This window comes from Dasypus novemcinctus, chromosome 17 (assembly GCF_030445035.2).
Source record: "Dasypus novemcinctus isolate mDasNov1 chromosome 17, mDasNov1.1.hap2, whole genome shotgun sequence".
Classification (NCBI taxonomy): Eukaryota; Metazoa; Chordata; class Mammalia; order Cingulata; family Dasypodidae; genus Dasypus; species Dasypus novemcinctus.
This window is the reverse complement of record NC_080689.1, coordinates 89,926,551-89,943,782: the sequence shown is the minus strand read 5'-3', so window position 1 is coordinate 89,943,782 and position 17,232 is coordinate 89,926,551. Positions and strand designations below refer to the sequence as shown.

Sequence of the window (17,232 nt, the reverse complement as noted above, 5' to 3'; positions counted from 1 at the left end):
AATTTGAAAACATGCCAATGTTGAGTGTCATAAAACTATCTCCACTACGTTCTAAGAAGGGGTCTGTGGCTTTCACCTGACTGGCAAAGCAGCCCATGGAACAAAAGGTTAAGAACCCCTGAACTAGATCATTTGCCAAAAGCCACACAGCTGTGAGAGGCAGGGTCGGGTTCAAAACCAGCTCTGCTTGCCAGCTCCCCCCCCACCCCCACCCCCCGGTTCCCCTCTGCTTCCCTGACAGGTCTTCCACTCTCTGGAAACGCTGTCTGTGGACTCCAAGATCTCTGGAGAGATGGTGTTCCCAGAGCCCTGCAGGGGAACTTGAAAAGGAGCTTCTGACAGAAACAATTAGTCTCAGGTACAATATTTATTTTAATTCATAAGTGATACTATTTTTTGAGTATACTATGAGATGCAGATTAATTTTGTCCTATGGAAAAATAAGTTAGGAATTCTAAATAGCAGAAGTTAAATAAATGTATTTTTATTTCAAGGTGGAAAAGTGCCATGACATATGATCAGAGGACTTACCTGTTACAGCACCTGCACAAGCCACAAGAGAACACGTTGATGTGAACAAAATTCAAGCTAAGGCTTTGGCTGGGAATTAGCCCTGTAGGTAATTAATGACTTTCACTCTTAGTGTTTCAATCTAGTATAGCTTTTTGTTACCAATACATAATTTCTGATAATTCAAAATATTTTTACCTATTGTACAAATGGAGGGATTCTTCAACAGCACATTTCCCAACAGAGATGGGATGAGGTGAATTATACTATTTGCAAGGAATCCACTCTGACTAGGTGAATTCACAGTTGAATGAGGCAGGGTCATCTTTTCACATTTTCAAGTTACCTAGATTATACTTAACCCCAAACAGGAAAGGGGTAAAACAGCAGTAGCAGCAGCCAAAACCACATCAGGAAACGAGCAGTCTTCCCAGATAAAGGAAATGGGTGGAATCAACTGTGTCCTGAGATTCACAGTGGTGGAGTTGAGCGTTGTCCTCATAATACAGCAAAGTCCTTCAACCCTCCCTGGCCTGTAAGCACTTAAGGCTCTGGAAGCCCCCAAAGGTGAGAAGCTTGGCCAGGAGAAGCCATGCTTGTTTCTTGTGACAATTGATGAGACAGTCAAGATATCACAGAAGAGGAGGTGAGGCCAGGAGTATTCCAAAAAGTGATAAAAGTTTCTTGAGACAGTTACCATTGAAAATCCCACAGCAGTTGCCCTGCCCTCCTCCATGGCCTCCGTAGGGAGTGGTCTTCCTGAGCTGATGTTTCTCCTGGGTGCTGGGCCAGGTCCTAGGTTGGAGAAAGCAGGAGGCTGGGCTGAGGTTGACTTCAACTTGTATATTTTGTGCAAAACCTGATTGTCCACCACCCCTTCCTCCACCGTCTTAGATTCTTTAACACACTCAGATCTCTTGACAGAGGCATGGGTTCCCAGTGGACCCTTGAGGAATGGAAGGTCTGCCCTTAACCCTTGAGGAAGACATTACAAAGCTCTGCTGGCAGAGCCAGGTGTTTCCTAATAAGTCAACCACCTGAGGACAGGTCAGGGCTCAACTCCATCCAAAACTCAACAGTGAGACAGGGGTCTCCCATACACATAGGGAAATGGCTCATGGTTTATGCACAGAAACAATTAGAATACACAGACTCATGGGGTCAGAATCTAGAATACAGGTAACCAGGGGATTGGGTGGGGAGAAGGAATGGGAAGTTAAGACATAACATGTTCAGAGCTCCTATTTGGAATGACAGATGGTGGTGATGGAAGCACAATACTGTGAACATAATTAACAGCACTGAAATATGTAGCTGCATGTGGTTAAAAAGAGAAAATGTTATGTTTTATGTATGGTAACCCTAAGTTAAACCATGGACTATAGTTAATAGTACAATTGGAAACATGTGCTGTCATCACTTGCAAGAAATGCTCCACACCAATGCTCATTGTTGGTGGCAAGGTAGTATATGGGAATCTTGTATTTCTGCATGATCTGTAAACCTGCAATTTCTGTAATAAAAATAAAATAAGAAAATCTTGGATAGGAAGAATATCCTAGGTATGAATACTGGTCCTGTCCTTTCAGTTTATATATAATCTGACTTCTGTACTTGATCAGCTGTTATATATTTATAGAGAGAAAAATACTTGCAGACAATATTATAATGAGAAAAGGAAAGATTATGGTAAACATTTAGAGTTACATTTATAACATCAGAGGATTCAAATTATATAGGAATTTAATTTATGACTGGAATCCTATATTTCACAATTAAAAACTAAAACAAGCCAAAAGGAGAAAGTAAACACCAACAGTAAGTGTCTGTTTGTAGACTTAAAGCAGTCCTGCAGCAGACTATCCACAAAAAACTAACATGAACATTTCTTCTATAGTCAAGGATGTATTAGCCCACATTCTAAAATGTTCATGTTATTTTTCTCAAAAAAAAAAGTAAAATACACCCTTCAAACTACTCACTGCAAGGTGGGAGGTGGGTCCTGACCCATTTCCCCTCTAGTTGCATCTCCAGTTGAGAACTGAGCCTGTGGGGGGGGGCGTGGCAGAGGGTGGTTCAACCTTAGTGGGGGGAGCAAGCCCCACCATTCCCAGGGGATGGGACAAAAGGCCATTCAGGATGGGGCAGGAGGACAGGAGGACAGGAGTGGTCATCCTGGGGACCCTGTTCTCTCCTAAATGCCCGGGGTGGTTTCTAGGCAGCACAATGGCCTCCTACCTCATGTGGATTTTGCTGCAGAAATTAAAGGACTGCTCTTTTCACAGTGCTCCTGTTGTAGAAGTTGAGAAAGGTTCAATTACTTACGTATAGAAAGGCCAGGACTCAGGGAATGATTTTGAGAATGAAAAATGATTTATTGATGGCCGGCCGGGATTGGGAGCTTTCTGTTTCAAACCCGAGCCCCAAACAAGAATTTTGAGTTCCTTTTATACAGAGAGGAAGGGCCAAATTGTTCTTTTGTTTCAGTGCTCAATAGGTTTGAATTAGCATATATCTTCTATATCCTAGGTAAGCTTTTAGCATGGACTTCATATATTCTAGATAAGCTTTTAGCACTTTAGGTTTGCATTTTCCCTGAATATTTAAAGTTTATAGACTTTGCATTGCTAAACTGTTTCCTGGGAGTGGAGTCGTTGCCATGGTCACCAAGGGCAGGAGTGCAGCCTCTTACCGTCCCACATCCACAAGTCACAGACAGCTTAGGTTATCTTACAAAGGGATGGTCAGCCTCCCACCCATAGCCCACATCACTCCTACCTCTCCACGGAGGGCTCTGCCTGTCACATCTTCCCAGTATTGGTTGCTGCATTCTGCATCCCTCTTGCTCTTCCCTTTTTTGGGTTTCAACCAGTAATCTTGAATATAAAGAAAGATTAGACAGGAAGATACAGAAAGTCAAGTCCTTTCCTAGATACCAAACAGTTTAGCCTTAAAAAACCTTGAAAATATCCTGGAAAATAAAAAGTCCATCTAAATCCTGTACCTCTGACTCAAATCATGAGTCTCCCTGGTCTGCTCCAACAGCTCTCATTCTGGTGCACGAGCTCTAAGTTATGGGGAGATCACACTCACACTTAGTTATGGCAGATTGTGCACAACAGTGAGGAAAGAAAGAAAATGCTCACCCAGGTATCGTGAGCCTTCTTCTCATGCAGGATGATCTGGAAAAGACAACACATCAACAAGCACTTGTTTAGGGATTCTGAGCCTTTTATAACCACCTGCATTAGGTGCAGGGAATTCTGCGACTGATGGGCTGATGGGCAGATGAGGCTACCTGGTGTCTGAACAACTTAGTGCCCTGCCTGCTGTAGCTTTTGTTCCATTTCTTCCATTCTTTGCCTATGAATTAGTCGTTTCATCAGTTCAAGCACAATAGTGAATATCGGTATAAATAATCTACACACCTTCCCATTACCCTAATAGCCCTATCCCAGTGGACTTTATCCCTGTATAAAAGCACCTTTCCCATGATGAGAGGGTACAATAGGATCAGGGATTTCCACCTCACTTCCTTGTCTAACATTTCATGCCTGGATTCTGAGTTGATTGGTTGTAATGCCCTCAGCTGTTCTCAATCTGTCCCTGGGTGATTCTGCTGTTAGGATCTTCCATCCTAAAACTCTTCTCTTCCTTTCCATATGTCCTTAGGATATTTCCCAATGCTTAACAATGGCACAATCATTTTTATGGGTTGTGATTCATCTGATATCAGTTGCTTTCCTAAGGAATTAGGATAATTTATACCACTCCCCTCCCCACCAAATATTTTCATGAACCAGTTTATCAACTGTTGGGCCAGGATTGGGAGCAGGAAATGTTAACTAAACTTTTTTTTTAATTTGTAAACTTAAAATTTTTAATGAGATTTTTCAGTATACATGCCTTCTGCCCATTTATTTTTGTTACAATGCTAACCAGGTCTAAACAATGCAGAAAAGATTAAAAACCCTAAAAAGCCCACAGGAGATCCATGAGCCACTGGTGCTCAGTTGCTGAACTCACATGTATTGCTGTGCTTCCTCTACAGCCAAATTTGCTGTGTCCTCTGCAGCTGACAGCTGCCTCTCCCATTCCTGCTGCTCATGCTCTTTGGGTCCCAGCTTTCTGACATGGGGAAGAAATATATAACATTTGCCAGTTTCCCAGGTGAAATTCTGCTTTCTTTCTCTGCCAGCAGTCTAAGGTCTAGATTCAAATGTCCCCTCCCTTCTTCAGCATGAACCCATGAATGTACAAGCACAATCAGGGGGAAGAATCCAAACCTTCTGTTGAGAGAAAATGAAAACTCAGTCTTGGGCCCCTGGCTAGTTGCCTATATCTTTGAGCTTCACATCCTTGTTCTGCACTCCTATTCATTAATATAGAGAATGAAAAAGACCTAAAAAGCCCATAAGAGACACACCCTGTGCCTGCCTGGGGCAAGTCTCTTGGGTGAAAGCCCGTTTTATTTCAATGTAGAGAACCAGGGCTGACCACCTCTTCAGAAGCTGACACAGGAGCGTGACTCAGGTGGCTCCTCTGATTTCTCCTGGGAAGAGCTGGTTCTCAGTTGAAGGCTCAGGGCACCCCAGACACAGCTGTTGGAGGAGTGTGCAGGTAACCCCTGGGAGGTCCACAGCTCAGACATGGGGCTCCTGCCGCCTTCCCCAAGGGTTCATAGTCGAGGGGGAAAGGAGATCTCCTGAGTTAAAATGTGCTCTGGATTCAAAAGGTATTCAACTCAGGTTGAATTAACTTGAATGTAAAAGTGTGGAAATGGACAGAGTTAATGGTAACACATTACAGTGAGTAGCAGCTGGTTTATAAATGGGATTGTGGTTGAAAAGGCTAGTCTAGGGATGTACAAGCAACTGAAAGAAAGAGAATAATCTAGGGACTGAATAACAGTGAACCCAGAGATGGATGAGAATTGTGTTTAATAGTAAAAATGCAAGAATGTGCTTCTCTTGAACTGAAATGAATATATGTTACTATTGCATGGTAGTGGAAATGTGGAGAAGTCTAGGAAAAATACAACTGGTGTGACCTATGGACAGTGCTTAACAGCAATACTGTAATATTCTTGCATCGATGCCAAAGATGTACTGTGTTGATACCGTGGGGCAGGGTAATGGAAAAAGTATGCCAAACGTGTGCTATGGACCATGGTTGGTGGTAATAGTCTGATGATATCTCACAATCTGTAACAAATGTTCCGCCACATTGTGGTGTGCTGGTGGAAGGGTGTTGTGTGGAAATTCTACCCATGTGCATGATTGCTTTATAAGTTCATAACTTCTGTAATAAAATTATATATATTTTTAAGAAGCTAAATAAAGAGCTCTGTGAATCAGGACAGTTACACCCTAGAGAGAAAGCAAGGCTTATGCATTCATTTCCAGCTACCCAGGCAATGCTCCAGCAAGTATTCTCTGCAGGGGCTACAAGGTAATGTGGACCATGTGAAGTTGGAAGGTACAGAGGGGCTAAAGGGTCTCACAGGGTCATGCCTGTAAGGTACCAGTGAGGACAGAGCAATCCCTGCTGGGGCTTGGGAAGGGATGGCACAGTGCCTGAGTCTTGAGGGGAGATCAGGGAGAGTTTGCTTCTGGCCATGGATCAGTGGATCTGAAGCCCCTGCTCTCCCCCCTCCTAGAACAACAAGAAGCATGAAGTGTGAAGTATGCAAGTGAGTGCACCATGGAACTAAGAAGGCAACAAAGAATCATGAAGGCAAGACCCAGGCAGAGAAAGAAACCCAGGAATAAGGTCAGCCTGACACTTGGAGCTCTGTCCCCTTGGCTTACTGGTGAATTCAAGAAGACACAACCAAGATCAGCAGTTTCTACGTGTGTGTGTGCTATGAGGAAGAAGGGTGGAGCACAGGGTCTGCCACTGAGGTCACACCTAATAAAACCCCTGGCTGTTTGAGGGCCTGAAATCTACATGTGGAGTCATGGTAGGCAGGAAATCCATTGGCTGTTGTAGGGTTAAACCTTTGTGAATGATCTCCATTGACACAATTAAGAGGCTCTAGGACTGCTAGTGTGCCATATCAGCTACAAGAAATAAATTCCACTCTTTTCTTGAGTAAGATAATACTTTCCTAGGCTTCCACTTCACTGAATTTTTAACTCAGTGCCTGGCACTCAGTAAAAAATGACCAGACAATGGACAGGACAAGACACTGTGATGTGACAGAAAGTAAAATACAATAGAAGCCTGCCTACTCAGAGGGATCCAGATAAAAAAGTCATCACACAAACTTTAATTGTCTCTATGTTTGAGAAATTACAAATCAAGATTATGAATTCTGTCAGGGAATGAAAAATGAAGTAACTGGAATTAAGAACTCAGTGGAGGGTTTTAGCAGCAGAATTGACCACACTGGAGGCAGATATAGGATCCTGGAAAGTTGGTCCTGTGCTTGGTGTCTGATTTGGACCACACATATTCACAGGTTACTTTAGATATAAAACTATGAGTTGCCAGATTCTTATCTGCCTATTTGTGCACCACCTTTCTCCAGAAAAGACTTGGGAAGAAAGACCGGAGTGGGAAGGAGGTTGTCGGGTGCAAAGAATGTAAGCAGACATTTTTGCTGTAGAGGAAACAGCAGATGCGAAGGCACAAAGGCTTCTGGTGACCTGAGGAAGTGGGGCAGATTGGCTGCAGTTCATTGCTCCTGGGAGGGAGCTTCAGGAGAAGTGCCGGGGTGGCACCTGGGATGAGCTGAGGGGGTGCAACCTATGCCCAGCTGAGGAGCTGGGACTGACCGTGCAGTACAAGGAGCATTCTCCATAGACTGTATCAGGGAATGACACACTTAGGGGGTGGCCAGAAAGTTCCCTCTGGCAGCTGTGGAGAGGATGGATTGAGGTTTGGAAGAAGTGAGAAGGACAGGAAATTGGACACAAAGCACTTAGGAGAATGGGGCAAGAAAGACAATGAGGTAAGGACACAGCGTTGGGAGACAGTAGGGTAGCCACAGCACAGCAGATGAAATGGACTGGATGCTGGAGGAGCTGAATCCATTCCCTGAAGGAAAACAAGTGTCCTTTAGGTAATTATTGGTGGCAGAGATTAGTTCCTAAAAACAAATACTGCAATGAGACATGTGTTTATCAAGAAGGCCAGACATTAAGCACAAACCAAAAAATTTTTGGGTAGAGAAAAAAAGCAATTGCTTGATGAGCAGAGAAAGAGAGACAAAGTGAGTTTTCTGATTTTGGTGTTCAATGGCATCATGCAGTAGGGGCCTGAGCAATGATTAAATACTAAACTGCTGAGAGATGGCTATATGCCCAGAAGATACAAAGAATCTTAGTAGAGACAAACAGCAATGAAAACAGAAAGTCCAATTGCAAAGAAATTATTTTGTGGATTGAGAAGTCAAAATACACTATAAAGTTGTATATGGTAAAAGTTACCTAACTCCACAAATGCCATATTTATTTCCACAGCCTAATGAATTACCCAAGTATACTCTGCAAAGATGTCTTTGTATGTTTATAACTTCTACTGGCTCACCTCTGATGTTGTGGAATGTTTGTTCTGTATATTTGCCATCTACTAAATCTGAAACATATGGCTCCACTGATAGATAAAAAGATTCTCTACAGGGTTTTGAAGATTTTATGCTACTGCAACCAACTCACACCACTCGCTCAAGATTATGGAGAGCCAGGACAGCAAGGGGAAGGTAAATCCCAGTTAGGTAACTTGGTCACAGAGAAAGCAAGGTGAATTAGCTTGGTGGAGCACAGAAAGAGCATGCATTCCTAAAAGGACAGAGGCAGCAGAGCAGCAGAAACTCATGGTACCTGAACGCCCTTCCTCAAAACAAATTAGAGGTGAGAATCCCTGATAACATTTAGGATGGAAAGAAAAGTATAGATTATGGAATCAAAGGAAAAAGAAAGACAATTTTATAGTGTAAATATGGCAAATATATGGCATTGCTTTTCCTCAAAAATGACACAGTTATCTACCCTGGCCCACACATTCCTTCATAGAGCACTGATTGAAGCAGTGAACTCAGGAGTATCTTACATTTGCATGTCCATTTTTCTGGTTGTACAGTTCTTGGAGTTCTTCTATTTTCATTCTCAGCACTTTGTTTTCCTCATCCAATGCATCTTTCTCAGACTGCAATAAATCACAGTCATCTTCCAGTTCTTTTATAGATTCTGTAAAGGATAGAACATTTGTGCACTGTGGGTGTGGATATGGACTTGTGAACTTGGTTGGGAGACTGAGGAGAGGGGCCTGAATCCAGAAAACAGGAATCCATTCTTTACGTTCCAATGTCAGAGCATTTCTACTAAGTGAGAATTTCTTCTCAAAAAGCAACCCAGCTTCCAGGGCACAATTATTGGGCATTGGGTTGCTCAGTTCACTTTGTAATGTTGATAATTCAGGATTTGCCTAAAAGTTGAAAAAGTGATATATAGCACCCAATGTACAAAAAAGTAAAAAGCCAGATCATGGCAGCAGTTAGAAACAAAATTTTTACCAAGTCTTGATCCTTACTATTCTGACCTCCCTCCAATTCCAATGGAACTTGCATGCTTTGAATTACATCAATCAGGATTTTGTTCATTCCACTGAGTGTTTTGTTGTTATTCCACAAAAGCATATTCAGGGTGGTAATGTTACTTGTTAGTTTTACTTTTATTTTTAGGATGTAATCCAAGATAGAGGTGACATTTTTACCTTAAATTTATTTACTTTATCTGAGTTTTATTTTATTTGTTGACTTGTTCAACATAATTCTTTACTTCATTGATCTATACAAAAATGTGATAAGGGATTCAGAGTTAAAAATATAAATTACAGTGGTATTCATAGTTAACCCCAAGTGGGTAAGCCCCAATAAAACAAAGAAAATATACACATAGGACACTGGCCTCAGATTTAGATTGTTTATAGAAAATTTTGATCTAAGACACTCTAATGAAAGAAATTATCCAATAATGGAATCAGAGGATGCATGGAAAGAATTCAAGTTGAAACCTGAAAAAATTAAAAATACCTTCTCTTTATAATCGGATACTCTTTTCATGAGTATTTTGTTTTCCCCCATGCAGTACTTCAAAGTCTCAGATATTTTGTCTTCTCAACATAGACCTGCCCATAAGAAAATTAGGAGAAATGAATAAAATGGAAATATCCTAATTATTAGGAGCAAAGGCACATGATCTGGTATCTAGGACAGTACTTAGGATTTCAGACTTCCCTGACTGGTACTGAATTCTCTCATCTGACCTAATACATAATGTATTGAGATCATGGATCTCAAGAAACACTATATCTTAATTGCCCCACATATGATGCATATATGGAATTCGTTATCCCCATTTTGCATCATGTTTATTTCTCCTCATTCTCCTCTGGACTTAATGGCTCCTTCCACTTAACCTTCACAACATCTGGCTTAAATGCCTAGTAGAGACTTAATTTGCCCAGCAATATTTGGAGTCTTCCCTGAGCCTTACATTTCTTGATACACACCAACAGTGTCTTCTTTTTACTTTGTCCATAGAGCCAGGTTGTGCCAGACACCACTCACCCCAAACCTCAGATGATCATCAGTGCTCCCTAAGAATTTCTATGCTAAATCAAACTCCTCTTCTCCCGAGTCCCACAGTCTGTTCCCCCTCTCAGTCTCCTTTCTCAGTTGGTGGTATTGCTGTCTACCCCTTCATTCAGATCAACAAGCCATTAATTCTAAATTTTTCCAAGTTATCAAGATACCAGGCATCAGAAATCACTGAATCTTCTTCTCACAACATTAGAACCCACACCAAGCACCAATATTGAGAAAACACTGTGTAGACAACATAAGCTAAAATCTTACCTGGATAAAATCTATGCTGTACCTAAAAGAAAGTAAACAAAATTAAATTTAATGTCAAAGCATTTTATTGGTAAAAATCTTCTAAACCCTGATAAGACTTCAAAATCATAAGCAAGAGAAATTTTAATATTGGATTGTTTAGAATAATGAATCCTGTATTACTCAGGGTTCTCTAAGGAAACAGAACTGACAGGAGATATCTGTGAAAAAATAGAAAAGCATTTAAAAAACAACTTCTCATTTAAGTGGCAAGTAATACTTCACAATCAGTTTCTGGGGAAGCAAATTTGGCCCAATGGATAGGGCATCCGCCTACCACATGGGAAGTCCAAGGTTCAAACCCAGGGCCTCCTGACCCATGTGGCCCATGCACAGTGCTGGTGCATGCAAGGAGTGCTGTGCCACATAGGGGTGTCCCCACATAGGGGAGCCCCATGCACAAGGAGTGCGCCCCATAAGAAGAGCTGCCCAGAGGAAAAAAAAGTTGCAGCCTACCCAGGAGTGGTGCCACACAAATAGAGAGCTGATGCAGCAAGATGATGCAACAGAATGTGACACAGATTCTGGGTGCCACAGACAAGAATACAAATGAACATAGAAGAGCACACAGAGAATGGACACAGAGAGCAGACAACTGGGGTGGGGAGATAAATAAATAAAAAATAATTTAAAAAAATCAATTTGTGGAACAAGCACTAAGGCAAATACCTTATTTTGGAATTAAAGTCTGTCTACACCTTTCCTAAACATGTACAAATCTACTTGTTTTTAATAACAGGAATTACAGACATTTTTATAATAAATATGATATGATATGGTTAGCCTCAAATCATTTACTTGTCAATTCCTAAATGGAAACACAAGTTTCAGATTCAGGAATTGTTTTAGAAACCCATGAGCGGGGGAGGTGGGGCAAGATGGTGTCCAAGTGAGTGCACCTCATAATCTCTCCTGCAGGGAAGTGGCTGAGAAGGGTTGGAGTCCTGCTGGACTGGGCTGTTTCAGGTGTTTGCAGGGCAGGAGGTGTCTGGACATCGATTTGGTGAGACGGTGACAGAGGAGATTCTTGCAAGAGGTAGAATTTTGGGTCTCTTGCATGGAGGTCAGAGACTGTGGGTGGGACCCTTCCCCCTGGGGCTGGCGGCCTGGCTGCAGTGATTCCTGAAGGCTTTGTTGTGCTGGGGTGTTCCCAAACCCAGAGCGAACGCTTCGGGGGCTTGCGGGGTGGGATGTCGATTTGGTGAGACAGTGATGGAGGAAATCCTTGCAAGAGGTGGAATTTTGGGTTTCTGACATGGAGGTCAGAGGTTGAGAGTGGAGCCCCTCCCCCTCAGGCTGGCAGCCCAGGCACAACGATCCCTGAAATCTCTGTTGTGCTGTGGTGTTCCCAAACCCTAAACAGGCTGTTTCGGGGGCTTGCAGGGCAGGAGATGGCTGGATGTCGATTTGGTGAGACAGTGACAGAAGAGATTCTTATGAGAGGTGGAATTTTGGGTTTCTGACATGGAGGTCAGAAGTTGTGGGTGGAACCCCTCCCCCTAGGGCTGGCAGCCTGGCTGCTGTGATCTCTGAAAACTTTGTTGTGCTGTGGTGTTCCCAGGCCTCATGTTAACCAGATGCATGGTTCCCAGGTCTGTGTCCCCTAAACCCTAGTGGCCCATGCTCCAGAGACTCACACACCTTGAGTCTGCAATATCATGGACTTCCCATCCCCGAATCCCCTGTGCCCTGAGGTCCATCTGAGGTCCTGGATTACCCAAGCCCTCCGTGTTTTGTGTGTGTGTGTGTGTGTGTGTTTATCTCTCTCTCCTTGAACTTGGAGTGTACCAGCTGACTTGGGGAGAGTCTGGGAAGAAAGAAGAGGCAAATCTGCTGAGAAGGCCAATTTACCTAAATGTCCTGGGATAGGAAACTTGGTCTGGGAGAAGGTGGAGTCAGAAAATCAATTAGACCTCCCCTAGCACACCTAAGGAGGAGGGACTATAGGTGCTATCCAAGCTTCCAATAGCACATTTGGGGTTTCCAGTGAGGTGTAGGTGCTCTCATGCTGGAAATAAAGAGTCATAGTTTTCTGTGTTGAGTTGGTTCAACAAGGACCTACTTGAATCTCCTACTGGACCTCTTAGGTAGCTTTCCTGCTGTCCTGGGAGAGAGAGAAGTTAGGAAAGGAGAAAGGGGGAAGGTCAGATCCCTAAGTGTATTATTTAACTGCAAAGAGGATTCCTAGCTTGAAATGTTGGTTCTTTTTTGCTAATATTGCATTGTCTCCTGGTCTCCCATCTTTTCTCCCATTTTATCCCAGAGGTCCTTTTTCATTTATTTAGTCTTTTTCTTGCTTGTTTTCCCCTTTTCTTTGCCCCTCTTTTTCTCTTCTCTTTTTTCCTTTTCTCTCTTTTTCTTCTTTTTATTTTATTTTATTTATATAATAGGTGCTGCAGGGAACGCTTCACATTTGCTGTCTTTCCTCATCCTCCATTTCCTCTTTTCTGTGTGTATTGATTTTGGACACCTACACTATCCTCTTTTCCCTACATCTTTCTATCCTCCATCATCTACTGTTTCTCTTACATTCCACCTCCCTCTCTTTGGTCCCCAAATTGTCTTTTTATTTCTAATATCTTTGTTCTGTTTTCTATCTTTTATCCACTCTTGATATTATTGTCTTTCTTTTCTCTTTTGCTCTCTCATGAAATCACTGGCCTTTTAATTCATACTATATTCTTCCCCATATTCAGTTGACTGTCCAATTATAGGTACTCTACTTACTGCTATAACTCTACATAACTTACATGGGTCTAATATCCATTCTTCTAGATCTCACATTGTTGCTCTGTTAACATTTATTACCAATACTACTTTATACATTTTCTTTTCTTATTCATTTTGCTTTCCCTGGCCCTAATGTTTTCCTTCAAAGTGAACTTAGCCAGCAACAAGAAAATAGAGTAAGAAGAACAAAGTGACAAAGAGAAGACATAACACTTATGCAAGAACAGCAACTAATTAACCCCCAAGAATAGACAAAGAAGCTAAGGAACTCATTAAACCTGTCAAGATAAAATGATGACCAGACAGCAACAAAAAACTACAAACCAAACCAATATTCAGGAAAACATGGGTGAATCCAATGAACAAACTAAAAACCAGGAACAGGAGCAGAACATTGGACAAGTAATTATAACTCTCAAAACATATATTAGAGACCAACTTAATGAAGTAAAGGAAGAGATTAACAATATGAAGAAAACATTTGGAGAGAATACAGAAGAAATTGCAGTCATACACAAAAATGATAACAGATATGATAGTGATGAATATCACAGTTCAAGAAATCAAAAATACACTCTCAGCAAATAACAGCAGATTAGAAGAGGCAGAGGAGAGAATTAGCGATATGGAAGACAGTACATCTGAAATCAAACAGATAGTAGAACTGATCAAGAAATAGATAAGAAAAAAATCCAGCTGGGACTTAGGGATCTGAATGACTATGCAAAGTGCACAAACATATGTATTATAGGCATCCCAGACAGAAAAGAGAAGGGAAAGGGGGCAGAAGGTGTGTTGGGGGAAATAATGGCTGAAAACTTCCCAAATCTACTGAGAGAGATGGATGTGCATGTCCAGGAAGCACAATGCACCCCAAACACCATAAATCCCAAAAGGCACACCCCAAGACATATACTTGTCAAATTATCCAATGCTCAAGACAAAGAGAAAATTCTAAAAGCAGCAAGAGAAAAAAGAACCATCACATACAAGGGAAGCTCCATAAGATTAAGTGCTGATTTCTCATCTAAAACCATGGAGGCAAGAAGGCAGTGGTATGGTATAGTCAAGGTACTAAAAGGAAAAAATTTCCAACCAAGAATACTCTACCCAGCTAAAATAGCATTCAAAAATGATGGAGAGTTCAAAATATTCACAGATAAACAGAAATTAAAAGAGTATGCCAAAAAGAACCCTGCCCTTCAAGAAATACTAAAGGGAGTTCTGCAGGAAAAAAGAAAAAAACAGGAGAGGCAACAAAAAAGACAAACAGAGAAGGAAACAAACAAAATATGACAAAATATGACAAACAATAGTCCAAAGGAAATATGGTTAACATCAATAATTCCTTGAAAGTAATAACATTGAAAGTCAATGGATTAAACTCACCTGTCAAATAATTCAGACTGGAAGATTGGATAAGGAAATATGACCCATTTATATGCTGTCTACCAGAAATACATCTTAGACCCAGGGATTTAAAGAGGTTGAAAGTGAATGGCTGGGAAACAATCTTAAAAGCAAACAATAACCAAAAAAGGCAGGAGTACTATATTAATATCAGAAAGAATAGACTTTAAATGCAAAATAATTGTGAGAGACAAAGATGGATACTACAATTAGTGAAACAGATAATCTTTCAAGAAGAATGAACAATCTTAAATATTTATGCTCCTAACAAGGGTGCCTCCAAATACGTGAGGCAAACACTGGAAAAATTAAGTGAAAGAATAGATGCCTCTACAATTATAGTGGGACACTTTAATACACCACTATCAACTTTGGACAGAACATCTCAAAAGAGAATCAATAAATGTTGCTGCCTCCCTTCACCCCTCCTCCTAGCCTTTGTTATCTCCCTTTTCCAGCCGTTGCTATCCTTCCCGCCAGTCCCGTCCACTTAGCCAACTCATAATCTGCCCCCTTTCTTTTTTTTTTTTTTTTTTTTCACCATCAGTGATATTTGGCACAATCACATAGTTGTGTATTTTTTTTTTCTTTCTTTTTTTATTTTTTATTTTTTTTTTAATTTTTTTTTAAATTTTTTTATTTTTTATTGACTTTGTAATAATATTACATTAAAAATATATATGTGAGGTCCCATTCAACCCCACCCCCCCACCCCCCCTCTCCCCCCCCAACAACACTCGTTCCCATCATCATGACACATCCATTGGATTTGGTAAGTACATCTTTGGGCACCTCTGCACCTCATATACATTGGTTCACATCATGGCCCATACTCTCCTCTATTCCATCATGTAGGCCCTGTGAGGATTTACAATGTCCGGTGATTACCTCTGAAGCACCATCCAGGGCAGCTCCATGTCCCGAAGACGCCTCCACCTCTCATCTCTTCCTGCCTTTCCCCATACCCTTTGTCCATTATGTCCACTTTTCCCAATCCAATGCCACCTCTTCTATGTGGGCACTGGATTGGTTGTGTCCATTGCACCTTTATGTCAAGAGGAGGCTCAGATTCCACCTGGATGCTGGATGCAATCCTCCCATTTTCAGTTGTAATCACTCTAGGCTCCATGGTGTGGTGGTTGTCCTTCTTCACCTCCATCTTAGCTGAGTGTGGTAAGTCCAATAAATCAGATTGTAGGTGCTGGAGTCTGTTGAGGCTCAGGATCTGCCCCCTTTCTTAGTCACCGCCTACTTCATAGCTGCCTGCACAGTTCCGCCTATCCACTACCGCCCCGTAGTTAACCCGCCCCAATTCCTACCCCTCCCTTGACCCAACCTTATATAATCAAGTGTATTTCCACAATAAAGTGGACTAGCTCACTCTCACAGGCTGTCTCCGTGGTTTTTACCGCGCGTCCCCCACGCCTGGAGAACCTAGGCCTACGCGCTGGCCTAGGGGCTCACTGCCGAGCCGTGGAAGCCCGCCCGGTCCTCGTGGGTTGCTAACTTAGAATAGCAGCCCACAGCAGGGGGCTCGTCCGGGATCCTTTCCTTCCACCGCCCTCCGGCCCCTCTCTGCTGCTGCTGCTGCTGTCTACAGGCGACCATTTCAGCTCTCCAGGTAGGGACCCCATCGCCGTCTTTTCTTCTCCCACTATGGGCGCCTCTCTCTCCTCACACCATACCCCTCAGGTTCGGCTTTTAGCCGCCCTGCTTGATACCAATGGATTCTGCGTTTCCCTGAAACAGCTCCAAAAATACTGGGACCTGCTACTCCCTTTTAATCCGTGGCTCGCCACCTGCCAGCTCTGGAGCCCAGACACATACTCTCGACTCATAGATCGAGTCACCTCCGCCATAGAGCATGAAAAGCGGTCTTTTCCACACGGCCTGCTGCCTGCTGTAGTAGCCATACGCGCCTGTCTCCTTGGTGCGCCGTCAGAAGCTATCCGAGACAAATCGGTTAAGCAACCCAATGACTATGAGCCCGATGATCCTGGCGACACAAATTCTCTGTCTGACCAGCTCGCCGCCGCTCTCGAGCGCGAACCTCCCCGCCCGCGCTCCCCACGGCCCGCAGAAGCCGCTTCAGTAGCTCCTCAAAATAGCGGACTTTCTCCTTCTTCTTCCACCTCTGCCCAAAATGGCCCACTTCCGGCTTCTTCTTCACCTATATCCGAGCCCGCCGGTGGGAACAAAGGCGCTTCCTCTCACCTTTACCCGCCCCTCCCTGTCCCGTCATCTTCCGGCCCTGCCCCGGAAATAATGCAGCCGCCATCTTGGCCGGCGCCCGGAAATGACGTGACTTTGCCGCCATCTTGGCCGGCGCCCGGAAATGACGCGACTTCGCCGCCATCTTGGCCGGCGCCCGGAAATAACGTGATTTCGCCGCCATCTTGGCCGGCGCCCGGAAATGACGTAACTACACCGCCATCTTGGCAGGCGCCCAGAATTGATGTAGCCGCTCCGCCATCTTGTCCAGCGCCCAAAAATATCCCGCCGCCAGTTTGTTGCCGCCTTGACGCTGCTAAGCCATCATTCCCTCATCTGTTTCCCGCTACCGTTCATCCCTCGCCACCACAGTATGGCAGCAGCTCCCCACCTGCTTCTAGCGAAGCACATTCTCCCGCCCCCCAGCTATACCCACTCAACCCGCTGCCCACACAGCAACGCCCTCAGAC

At 43.1% G+C, this 17,232-nt stretch overlaps 1 long non-coding RNA gene across 1 annotated transcript in view; it reads right to left on the bottom strand.

The window, feature by feature from the left end:
- Positions 1-468: 468 nt before the first annotated feature.
- The window catches only part of LOC131274085 (uncharacterized), a 37,522-nt gene continuing 20,758 nt past the window's right edge, over positions 469-17,232 (bottom strand). Inside the window, exons 3-9 of the long non-coding RNA XR_011646048.1 lie at positions 10,373-10,394; positions 9,548-9,642; positions 8,566-8,702; positions 4,537-4,638; positions 3,657-3,692; positions 3,289-3,386; positions 469-1,305 (exon numbers count right to left, since the gene is read on the bottom strand). This is a non-coding gene — a long non-coding RNA (uncharacterized lncRNA). The remainder of the gene's footprint in view (positions 1,306-3,288; positions 3,387-3,656; positions 3,693-4,536; positions 4,639-8,565; positions 8,703-9,547; positions 9,643-10,372; positions 10,395-17,232) is intronic.